We start from the raw sequence: 12,743 nt of genomic DNA, 5'->3' as shown, positions 1-12,743 counted from the left end.
GTGTGTCTTGTCTTGAGCTGTTATGTTGTGAATAGCACAGGAGAAATTGAGGAAGTATTTGTCTTGTGTTTTCAGACCGTTATCTGATTTAGCAAAGAAGTTGCTCAACATGACTGACAAGCAAGTGAAGTGAGGACATCTATGTTGTTCCAGGTCCTGTAGCCTTTGAAGGAATAGACCAACCTATACTCACTTGTCACTGCGAGCCACAGGTGGCTATGGGTACAAGCGTAGGGAAAATCAAAGACTGCATTATATAAAAATTGACTATGGAATTTGCAATGGAGAGTATTTATTTATTTATTTATTTATTATTTTTTATTTATTTTTTTTATTTTATTTTTTTTTAAATATATTTTTCTATCTCCACACTCAACCTTATATCTTAGGCAGCATGTATTTTTTTTTAAATTATTTATTTATTTATGATAGTCACAGAGAGAGAGAGGCAGAGACACAGGCAGAGGGAGAAGCAGGCTCCATACACCGGGAGCCCGACGTGGGACTCGATCCCGGGTCTCCAGGATCGCGCCCTAGGCCAAAGGCAGGCGCTAAACCGCTGCGCCACCCAGGGATCCCCATTATTATTTTTTTAATGGAGAGTATTTTAAAGGGGCACCTGGGTGGCTCAGTCGGTTAAGCAACTGACTCTTAATTTCATCTCAAGTCATGATCTCAGAGTTGTAGGATCTGTGTCAGCTGCACACTCAGTGGGGAATCTCCTTGGGATTCTCTCTCTCCCTCTGCCCCTCCCACTGCTCCTGTGCTCTCTCTCTCTCTCTCAAATAACTAAATAATTCTTTTTTAATTTTTTAAATTAATTTTATTTTTTTATTTTTTAAAGATTTTAACTTATTTATTCATGAGAGACATAGAGAGAGAGGCAGAGACACAAGCAGAGGGAGAAGCAGGCTCCATGCAGGGAACCCGACATGGGACTCGATCCTGGGTCTCTAGGATCCCGCCCTGGGCTGAAGGCGGCGCTAAACCGCTGAGCCATCGGGGCTGCCTTTAAATTAATTTTAATTTTTATTTAAAAAATATTTTATTTACTTATTCATGAGAGACACAGAGAGAGGCAGAGACACAGGCAGAGGGAGAAGCAGGGTCCTTGCAGGGAGCCCGTTGTGGGACTTGATCCCAGGACCCTGGGATCATGACCTAGGCCAAAGGCAGATGTTCAACCACTGAGCCACCCAGGTGCCCCTAAATAATTCTTTTTTTTAAAAAAGAAGAGTATTTTTTAAAAATTTTATTTATTTATTCATGAGAGACAGAGAGAGAGAGAGAGAGAGAGGCACAGACACAGGCAGAGGAGGAAGCAGGCTCCATGCCGGGAGCCTGACGTGGGACTCGATCCCGGGTCTCCAGGATCACACCCTGGGGTGAAGGTGGTGTTAAACCGCTGAGCCACCCGGGCTGCCCAAGGAGAGTATTTTATATATTTTTTGTAGATATGTGCTGCATATTTTTGCCAACAAAATTTATAATAAATGCACATACTCATTTTTTCCTCCTCTGGAGAGCTGGTTGTTAGGCATTTGCTAGTATACCACTGTCTCCAGACCCAGCCAGATCCCCCAGCACCATAATATTCCTACCATGCAGATCTGCTGGCTAGTCCATATAAAACAGCTGGATCTTGGCTTCTTGCATAGGACAAAAGGGGGTGGAGTGGGCAGAGAAGTCTCCACAGAGCAGGTGACCTAGATGGGCCTTAGGAGGATGGATGGGAACGAGGGAGGCAGAGGTAGGAGAGTGGCCTACACTGGCCAGACAGGAGGATGTGGGATGCGCAGTGAAGATGCAGATGTGGAAGTGAACGCCATTTGCCTGATCCATCTCTACCCATTCTCTTTTTTATTTAATTTACATATATATTTATGCAAATTAAAAACAATTTTTATTGGAATTCGATTTGCCAACATATAGTATAACACTCAGTGGATCTCTACCCATTCTCAAAGAGTCCCTCTTAAATGGGCCGAATTGGCATTGAGCTGACACTATGAGTGTCACCCTTATTGGGAATTAAATTATTGAGCTAGGGACACCTGGCTGGTTCAGTTAGAAGAGCATGAAAGCCTTGATCTCGGGGTTGTATGTTCAAACCCCACGTTGGGTGTAGGTGAGATTATTTAAAAAAAAAAAGTGAACTTAAAAAATAAGTAAGATAAATAACTAATTTAACTGACGATAAATAAACTAATTCCATACAAGCTGATTGTTCCATGAAAAGGAAGTATGTGCAAAGTGACAAATCCTACAGAGCTGTAAGATGGAAGAAAAAGGCCTACAAGTCCAGCTTGATGAGAATGGCTTATTAAGGGGACTTACAGACATAAGCCTGTTTTGAGTGGCTCCAAGAGGAGCAGGTCCCTGAAACCCCTACCTCCTGTCAGACCTGCTAGAGGCTAGGAGTCCGTGGGGAGGAGCACTCAGGGGGAGAATGTTTGAGAATGAGTGTGTCACAGTCATATCTCCCGAGTAGATCAAGAACCCAAGTTAGGGCAGCCCCGGTGGCGCAGCGGTTTGGCGCGGCCTGCAGCCTGGGGTGTGATCCTGGAGACCCGGGATCGAGTCCCACGTCGGGCTCCCTGCGTGGAACCTGCTTCTCCCTTTGCCTGTGTCTCTGCCTCTCTCTCTCTCGGTGTCTATGAATGGATAAATAAAATCTTAAAAAAAAAAAAAAAAAAAAAGAACCCAAGTTACTCAAGGATGTGGTTAAATAAAAGGGAAAGGATGTGTGTGGGGGCACTGTGCTCAAGAAGGCGTCAGGTCAGAGTGGTCATCATGGCCATTTGCCCAAGATGGTTTTAGTCTGGTTCACAAATTGGCAAATGACTGTTACTCCCCGCCCCCAGTGCTAGATGCTTCCTCGGGATGTGTAGGATGGCCCTTGCCATCCGAAACCTTGCACTTGGTTCTCCTTCAGGGTTGGAGGGGAAAAGATGCTTCTTAGAACTCTTGGTCCAGGGACCAGCATCAGATCTGATTGGTCCACGATAGGCTCCCCTGGTTGTTGCTTATTTTGAATACCACTGGGTGATGCCAATCCTCTGGTGCAGCTGATTGGGCCAGGTCAAGCTGGTCTGATTGGACACATGACTCAAGCTGGTCCAATCAGATCTCCTCCACAGGAACAGGGGCAGGCCTGGCTCTACCAACCCTACTAGGCAGGAGAAGCTGTGAGAGAAGCATGGAGAGAACCGTGTGCAGAGAGAGAGAGAGAGAGAGGAGGGGAGAAGACGTGTAGGGATTCACAGATGAGACCACAGAGCCCTAAAGAGACAGAAGAGCTCCTTAGGTTTCCTACTTGCCTCCTCCTGGTGAAGGGGGATGCCCTAGTGCATTAGTTTCCTAGAGTTGCTCTAACAAAGTACCATAGGGGCACCTGGGTAGCTCAGTATGTTGGGCCACCTACTCTTGGTCTCAGCTCAGGTGTTGATCTCAGGGTCGTGAGTTCAAGCTCCGCCTTGGGCCCCACCTTGGGCGTGGAGCCTATCTAAATAAAAAACAAAGTACCGTATCCTGGGTGGCTTAGAACCTCAGATAACTGTCTGCCAGGCCTGGAGGCCGGAAGTTCAAAATCAAGGTGTTGGCAGGGCCACACTCTCCAAACGCTCTAGGGAAGAATCCTTCCCTCCCTCTTCCAGCTTCTGGTGGATGGTGTTCCTTTCCTAGCTTCTGCATTACCCTCATCTCTGCCTCCCTTATGGCATGGCTGTTTTTCCTTCCATGTGTCTCATTTGTTTCTTTTCTCCTCTTTCTCTAAGGGCATTGCTCATATTGGATGTAGGGCTCACACTAGTCCTGTATAGTCATCTTAGCTACTTACATCTGCAAAGACCCTATTTCCAAATAAATCTATATTCCGAGGTTCCAGGAAGGGCATGAAGATTTTTTTTTTTTTGGCCTGGCTTGGGGGGGCGGGGACACTATTCAACCCAGTACATTTAGTATCTACTCTTGAGGGCCATGAGTGTCCTTCCATGAATTTCCTTCTGGGATGGGTTCTGTTCCATGCTGCTTGAGGATGCAGGCCCTCAAGGCTGTCAGTGACTTTCTTGGTAGTTTTGGGATCTGAGAGTCTGTCCTGCTTCCTGAATTATTTGAGTTTGGGAGTGGCCCACAGCAAAGATACTTGGGCCCCATAATGTTGTAGGATATTACCAAGAGCCAAGGTATACGGATAGAATTCTACAACAGTGACAAGAACTATAGATGACATTTATTAATGCTTACTGGTCCCAAGTACTAACTAATTGCCTTGCAAAGACTTCAACAGGAAGGTATGATTTTATTTTCATTCCCATTTTACAGGCAAAGAAACTAAGGCCCAGGGACTTTAGCCCAAGGTCACACAGCCAATAACAGAGTGGTCGACACTGTGTTTGTAGGGCCAGTCTTCCTGCAACCCTGGTCACTTCCAAGCGACCTCATAGAATGGAGCTGATTGGGCCAGGGTGAAAAGTTTTGGCTGCATTGTGTGCCCTCCAGATTCATATGAGGAAGCTCTAACCCCCAGGACCTCAGAATGTGACTGTATTTGAAGACAGAATCTTTACAGAAGTAATTGTGTTAAAGTGAGGTCATTAGGCTGGGCCCTAATCCTATACAATTGGCGTCCTTGTAAGAAGGGAAATTTGGAGATAGATGTGTGTGCACGCACACACAGAAAATGCCATGTGATCATAAAGATGGCTATCTAAGAACCAAGGAATATCAGACCTGGAACAGACCTCTCCCTTGCAGCCTCAGAAAGAACCAATCTTGACAACACTGATTTTGGACTCCTGGTCTCCAAAACTGTGAGAGAATAATCATCTTGTTTAAGGAACCCAGTCTGTGGTACTTTGTTATGACAGTCCTAGACCAGTACAGATGGTTATAGGAATTGATGCATTTAATACACGCTCGTGTATAAATGTGCCACAGTGCCAGGCTCTCAGCAAGCACTCAGAACAGTTCATACCAACACACACTTAGACTTCTATAGAGTCCCATGGACATGTGACAAAGACACAACAATTCACAAGAGAAGGGTTACAATGACACATCTGTGATGTCATAAAGACACTCTTGCCATGATGGGAATTACAAAGGCAATTTTGGAAAGATGTAGTGTTATAAAGACAATCATAATTCATAATCCTGAATCTACAACCATAAAATCCTCCAAAAGAAAAATGTCCCCGGCTCCTTTAGCAGCCCAAATGGGCTGAACCCATGTGAAGGTGTTTATGGTTTGTATTCATTCCTTAGCTCAGATATGCACATAATAGGGGTGTTGATATGCTTGATTATTGGATGCTGTCCCAGAAGCCCCCGGTGGGGAGTAATAAATGTGTAATCTAGTATGAGTACCATTTTTTTAAAATTTTTTTATTTATTTATGATAGTCACACACACAGAGAGAGAGAGAGAGAGAGAGAGAGGCAGAGACACAGGCAGAGGGAGAAGCAGGCTCCATGCACCAGGAGCCCGACGTGGGACTCGACCCCGGGTCTCCAGGATCGCGCCCTGGGCCAAAGGCAGGCGCCAAACCGCTGCGCCACCCAGGGATCCCTGAGTACCATTTAATACATATATATGATGGGATATATAGAAGTGATAGATATGGTACATGAGTCTGCTTTATTATCCACACAAAATAATTAACATTTTTTTACCTTTTATATATTTATTTGACAGAGAGAGAAAGAGCACAAGCAGGGTGAGCGGCAGGCAGAAAGAGAGGGAGAAGCAGACTCCCAGATGGGCAGGGAGCCGGATGCAGGGCTCCATCCTAGGACCCTGAGATCATGACATGAGGTGAAGGCAGACGCTTAACCGACTGAGCCACCCAGGCACCCCAAAACACTTAACTTCTGTCTCTTCTGATCACCAAATCTGTGGAGCCATTTCCTGACACCAATAAGCAATTCTCGGCCACCAGCAAGGTGTCCAAGAATCCAGCTCAACTCTGACACTATCTACCCAGAGATAGCATCAGATCCCATAGTTATTTTTTTTTTAAAGATTTTATTTATTTATTCATGACAGACACACACACACACACGGGGGGGCGGGCAGAGACACAGGCAGAGGGAGAAGCAGGCTCCATGCAGGGAGCCCGATGTGAGACTCGATCCCGGGTCTCCAGGATCACACCCTAGGCCAAAGACGGCACTGAACCGCAGGGCCACCGGGTCTGCCCAGATCCCATAGTTAAATGCTCAGTTCCCACAAGACTGTCTCCTCCATTCCCCACTTCAAATACCAGTCACAAATCTCAGTTGTTACCTGCACTTCTGACAAACCAGCTCTAGGTTGTGGGTTGGAATGATTTCTTCCTTGGGTTTGATTAATTTGCTAGAGCCACTTCCAGAATTCAGAGAAACCAATTTATGGTAAGGATGCAGAGTAGCACCAGATAAAGAGGTCTGGAAAGACCCTGACTGCAGGAGCTTCTGTCCCTGTGGAGCTGGGATGTGTCACCCTCCTTGTGTGGTTGTGTTCACCAACCTGGAAACTCCCCGAAACCTCTACTGTTGGGATGTTATGGACGCTTCCTCACGTAGGCATGATCAATCATAAACTCTGTTTCTAAGCCTCTCTTCCCTGTCCGGAAGATGGGTGTGGGGCCAAAAATTACAAGTTTCTAATCATGGCTTGGTCTTTTTGGTGACCAGCCCTCACCCAGGAATCATCCAGGAGCCCACCCAGAGTCGCCTCTTTAGAACAAAAGATGCTCCTAGTGTTCTTATCATTTAGGAATTTGCTAGGGTTTAGGAGCCTGTGTTGGGGATGAGGTCAAAGACATATATATCATATTAGCAGTGTCAGTTCTGGATTCCAAAACATATTTGGTGTCTAGGGTTTGGGATCAGGGACTGTGGGATTGTATGAGGGACTGGGATGTGAATCGAGACCGTTTTTCAAGAAGTGGGATGTTACAAAGTGTGATGGCTCACTCGCACCACCGCAGTGTGAGTACTGCTTGGAGAGGGAAATTTCTTACCTGAGCTTTCTCAGACTTTTCTTTCTTTCTTTCTTTCTTTTTTATCAGACTTTTCAAGCCAGATTACCAATCTCTATGAAGACCCAAAGCTGTTTCTTGTCCCTCTCTTTCATTCCACAGGCTCTGGCTCAGTGTGTCTAGGAAACTCCTACTACCCAGGATGAGAATGAGTCAGGCCACTGAATAGAGATCTCACACCCCACCCCACTCCAGAAGTGCTGTCCGATGAGTCTCCAGTGGTGGAAGCAGAGTGGAATAGCCCTAAGCCTTGCACCACTTTCTCATGTGCCTATGTGTGGGCGCTGGGAGCAGTATGGTGAGGAATGAGTGGAGAGATGGGTCTGCAGGGCATTTTTAAAATGGCATTAAGAATACTTAATGTAAGATCTACCCTCTCATGGGTAGATGACATTTTAAGTGCACAACACAGTATTTTTTAAAAAGATTTATTTATTTGAGAGAGAGAGAAAGAGAGAGAGAGAGAGAGCATGTGCAAGCAGGGACAGGAGGCTCATGGAATTACTCAGCTGAGAGGATGTTTGGGATGGAGTAATAGATTTGAAGATGGAGAGGCAATTTATATATACAAGAGATAGACAATAAAAAGAACAGGAGTTGGCTAAGCATTGAATATGGGTGAGACAGAGGAGATAGAGAAACCAAGACTTTTGACTCATGCAACTGGATAGATAGAAGCACTTAGGAATTTGGAGACCCTGGAAGCTCATGGGTCACTTTGGGATGTGCGAAATTTCCAGGTGCCTCCGAAGTGGCCATGTGGGAGTATTGAGTTGATTCTGCGGCCATGCAAGCTCTATGGCTGGGATGGAATTGTAAGAGTTGTTGGTATATTTATAAAAGGATGTTTGGGGAGAGGATGGGATTTCTTAGAATAACATGTGAAGAGGCAGCAGAAAAGAGGGTCTAAGATCAAGTGCTGAGGAAATTCAATATATAATGGTTCAGTAGGAAGTCAGGTGCACCCAAAAGCCTAAGAAGGAACAGCCAAACAGGAAGGAGGAAAAATCAAGATCCCAAGGAATCCGTTTCAAAGAGGAAGTAGTGGTCAATGATATATGATACTGCTGAGAGTCAGTTAAGATGGGAATCAAAAATATTCACAAGATTTTGGATCATCAGAATCATGAGTGGTTAACTATTTTCAAGGGCATGAATGAGTCAAGTTGTATCAGAGTGGCCTGAGAAATTAGTGACAAGTGGAGACTCTGAGATTGCCTCTGCAGGTAGCTTCTTTATAAAATTATTTGGAAATAATTTTGAATCTCAAGAAAAGTGACATGAATAAAAAGGGTACAAAGAACACTCATGTATCCTTTATTCGAAGGTAACATTTTGTCTCATTTGCTTTACCATTTACCATTTGCTCTCCCCATGCCCTTGTTTGGGAGTACAAATTACAAGTTATTTATTTAAGATGAGTCAGACAAGATCAGGATTATTAAGAAACAAAACCGGAGGAAACCAAAACCTCAAAGACTGGGCAGTTCTAGGAAATTCCAAATGTGGTGTGAGTAGATTCAAGAAATAGGAAGTTTTGGGGGTATTTATCAAGGTGATTACTTAGAAAGAAACATAAAAGGGTGGGAGGGTGGGCAAAATGGGGGGAAGAGGAGTGGGAGATACAGGCTTCCAGTTATGGAATGAACAAATTGTCGGAATGGAAGGCACAGCATAAGGAATATAGTCAATGGTATTGTAACGAAGCTGTATGGTGACAGATGATGGCTACACTTGTGCTGAGCGGAGCATAATGTATAGGCTTGTTGAATCACTGTGCTGTACATCTGAAACCCACATAATGCTGTCAACTATACTCAAGAAAGAGAGAAGGAGAAAAAAGAGGGAAAGAAAGAAGGAAAGAAAGAAAGCATGCAGACAGATAGACAGACAGATGGACATGGGAGCTAGCTGAGTTAGCGTTACCCTCTCTTCTGATCCACATACTGAACAAACCCACCCAGTGGTATAGTTTGCCCTTGGGCTAAATCAGGGAATGTAATATATTGAGTTACCAGCCTTCCTCTCCTGAGTCAAGTTATAGTAAACAGAATAGGCAGGAGAATTGAAACTTTCTATTTTTTTAAAAAAAAGTTTATTTAAAAAAAAAGTTTATTTTTTTAAGTAATCATTACTCCCCCCTACCCCCCGCCCCCGGCCATGGGCCTCAAATTCATGACTCTGAGATCAAGAGTCACATGTTCCACTGACTGAGCCAGCTGGATGCCGCAGGGAGAATTGGAATTTTCAGACTTGCAGCGAAGGCTCACCAGGCACAGGACCGAAATCCAAACCATGAGAGAGACATCCCGAACTCCACATCAGCAGGAAATAATCAACATCTAAAGAAGCAGAACTGGGGGACTCCTGGGTGGCTCAGCGATTGAGTGTCTGCCTTTGGTTCAAGGCGTGATCCCGGAGTACTGGGATCGAGTCCCACGTCGGGCTCCCTGCATGGAGCCTGCGTCTCCCTCTACCTATGTCTCTGTCTCTCTGTGTGTCTTTCATGAATAAATAAATAAAATCTTTTTAAAAAATGCAGAAGCAGATCTGGGATGCCTGGGTGGCTCAGTGGTTGAGCATCTGTCTTTGGCTCAGGGTGTGATCCGGGGTTCCAGGATTGAGTCCCACATCGGGCTCCCTGCGAGGAACCTGCTTCTCCCTCTACCTGTGTCTCTGACTTCTCTATGTGTCTCTTATGAATAAATAAATAAAATCTAAAAAAAAAAAAAAAAAAAAAAAAAGAAGAATAGAACAAACAAAAGACTCCGGAGTAAGTCTGAATCATTTCCCTAGAAAGGCCTTAACAAATTTTAGATTAATTCTATTTAAATACATGGATAATAAAATCTATATGAACATGAACACTTCCTCAAACTTGAGTAAAACCCTCCATTATCAAACTTTCAGAGAGATATTAAAGCTTAAATATCGTTGCTGAATAAAGTTCAAAGTCATTAGAGTGCAAAGAATTGATTTAGCAGAATAAGGTTAGACAACACTTTTTCATTTGCTCATTTGTTTATTCAACAAATATTTACTGGAGGTATTTAATGTGGCAGCATGTTTCTAAGGGCTGGGGATACAAGGTAAGGAAGAGGGTCTTGGGTTCTGCTTATATTCTAGATTGGGGATCAGCAAGCTGTATAGCCCATCACGTTTTTGCAAGTGACGTCTTATTGCAACATGGCCATGATGATTTGTTTATGTACTGTCTATAGTTGATTTTGTGTTGCAGGTAGTGGAGATGAGTAGCTGTGACAGAGACCATTTGGCCCATGAAGCCTAGAATATTTACTCTCTGGATCTTTATGGAAAATAAAGTCTCCCTCCTAGATAATCCCTAAACATAATAACTAAAGATGGTATAAATGCTATATTAGTCAGGGTTCTCCAGGGAAACAGAACCAATAAGATGTACATATATGTGCAGAGAGATTTATTTTGAGGAATTGGCTAACACAATTGTGGGATCTTGCAAGTCTGATCTACAGGGGAGGCCCAGGGAAGAGTTGAAGTTGCAGTCTTGAATCTGAAGGCATTCCTGAGGCACAATTCCCTCTTCCTCCAGGGGACCTCAGTCTTTATCTCTTAAGACCTTCAACTGATTGGATAAGACCCGCCCACATTATTAATACGCTTTAATCAAAGTCTGCTACTAATTTTTTTTTTTTGAAAAAAAAAAAAAGTATCTTTATTATAAGGAAAATACACAGCAAAACAGAGCTGGAGAGTGGTGTGGGTAGAAGATCTAGAAAAACTTAATCACGAAACAAGCTGCTCAGTTACCAAACAAGCTGTTCAAACATGGCTTCCTGCTGTGAGGGAGAGTGATTTAGCCCTTATCTTTCCCACCTTTCCTGATTCAAAAAAATCTGCTCTTAGAGCTGGGCCCAGGGAGCTCCATTTTCCAACCTGTTCTCTTCCTGGAGTTTGGGAAAGGTTATCTAGTTCTCAGGCTTTCAAGATACAGAAAACAATATGGAGAAGGAAAGGATGTTCTAGCCCTTTGGTCCAGTGTTATCTCCAGCCCTATCCCTCAGTATTTGTTGATGCCAAAGAGATGAACCCCATGGAATTGGGGTAACTTAGACAGCAGCACACTAAGCAATGAGGTTGTGTTGATGGGGAAGTGAGTAGCATCATACTTGGTGTAGAAGCTGGCCAGGAGGTAGAGTACAATAGGAGAGATGCTGAGGAATTTGCAGGAAGAGATAAATTGGAGCCTGTAGTCCATCTGTTCTCGGTGGGCCAATAGCCGAGCCTTTCCTTGGTCAGGGGTCTCAAAGGGTGTCCCTTTCACTGTATGTAAGAAGACATACATAACCAAGTTATGGAAGACGTTGTTCAGGGTCCAGACAACAGGTCTGCTGAAGAAGGGGATGCTTCACGTCCTACCAAGATGATGTAGGCCAGCCAGATGCCCCGGCTATTCATCACTCGAGTGTTGGGGTTTACTTCGCTGTGTGTCACCCCCACATTCATCCTGCTGACTTCACAAGCTGGTCAGACTTGAGGCACGGCATTCGCTCCCACCTCTCTGCTACTAATTTAAGTATTATTCATCTTAAAAAAATACTTTTATATCAGCATTTAGACTTATGTGTGACCAAATATCTGTGTACTGTGATCTAGCTAAGTTGACATTTAAAATTAACCATTACAAATGTTTTGAAAGAAATATGTGGGAGATGTTCTAAAGAGTGAAGGAGGTCTATTTTTTAAGTGGTGGTCACAGCTATTTTCTCTTAGAAGGCAATATGTGTGCTGAGATTTGAGTGACGACAAAAACCCAGCTGTGGGACTATCCAGGGGAAAGGCATTCCACACAGAAGACACAGCAGGCCCTGAGGTGAGAACATTCCAGGTATGTTTGGGCCCTGGGAGACCAGTGTGGTTAGAGGGGAGTCATGAGGTGGACAGCGGTAGGGAATAAGGTTAGAGGAATCATGAAGGCCTCATGTGCAGAGATAGAGGTTTGGACATTTTTCTGCCTTCAGTGTTAAGTCAGTGGAAAAATTTAAGCTGACACTGTGGTGTGGAAATTGGAAGCAGAAATGTAACTGGGAAGCTGTGGAGGCTTCTAGAAGAAAGATCTGATTGGCTCAGGTGGGGGAGGAGGCAATTGTGGGGCTAGATAGAGCAGAGAAACATGGGCTGCACTGACTGGGATTTGGTGCTATTTCAATGACCTCAAGTGGCTTTCTATTAACCACAACCAAAAACCCCCAGCTGCTCACATCAGCTCATCGGATCTTGCCCAATGTGCTCCTGTCACTTCCCCCATCTCACCTTCTCCCATCTGCCCCCTCTCTCTGTTCCAGCCCCAAGGGGCCTCCTAGCTGTTCCTATGCATGCCAGACACAGTCCTGGCTCAGGACCTTGGCTCTGGCAGTTCCTTCTGCCTGGAAAGCTCCTCTCCCAGATCTTCCCATGTAGATTCTTTTTTGTCATTTAGTGCTCAGCTCCAAAGCCATCTCCTTACCTGACACTCCACTAAAAAGAGCACCCCCGCCAATTCACTATTTATTACTGACCCTGTCTTATTTTGTTTTCAGTGTGTACCAGTTACCCAGTGATGCATAATAAATGCCCCAAACTTAGTGGCACAAAGCAATGACCATTTTATTATACTCACAGCTTCAGTGGGTCAGGAATCAGGGCAGAGTGTAGTAGAAATGACTTATTTTCTTCTCTGCAATGCCTAGGGCTCAACTGGGAA

At 44.4% G+C, this 12,743-nt stretch overlaps 1 pseudogene; it reads right to left on the bottom strand.

The window, feature by feature from the left end:
- Positions 1-10,683: 10,683 nt before the first annotated feature.
- On the bottom strand, positions 10,684-11,506 carry LOC144289385 (ORM1-like protein 2 pseudogene; annotated as a pseudogene).
- Between the last annotated feature and the right edge of the window lie 1,237 nt (positions 11,507-12,743).

The sequence above is a fragment of the Canis aureus genome, chromosome 19, assembly GCF_053574225.1.
Source record: "Canis aureus isolate CA01 chromosome 19, VMU_Caureus_v.1.0, whole genome shotgun sequence".
Taxonomy (NCBI): Eukaryota; Metazoa; Chordata; class Mammalia; order Carnivora; family Canidae; genus Canis; species Canis aureus.
This window is presented reverse-complemented; position numbering and strand designations above follow the sequence as displayed.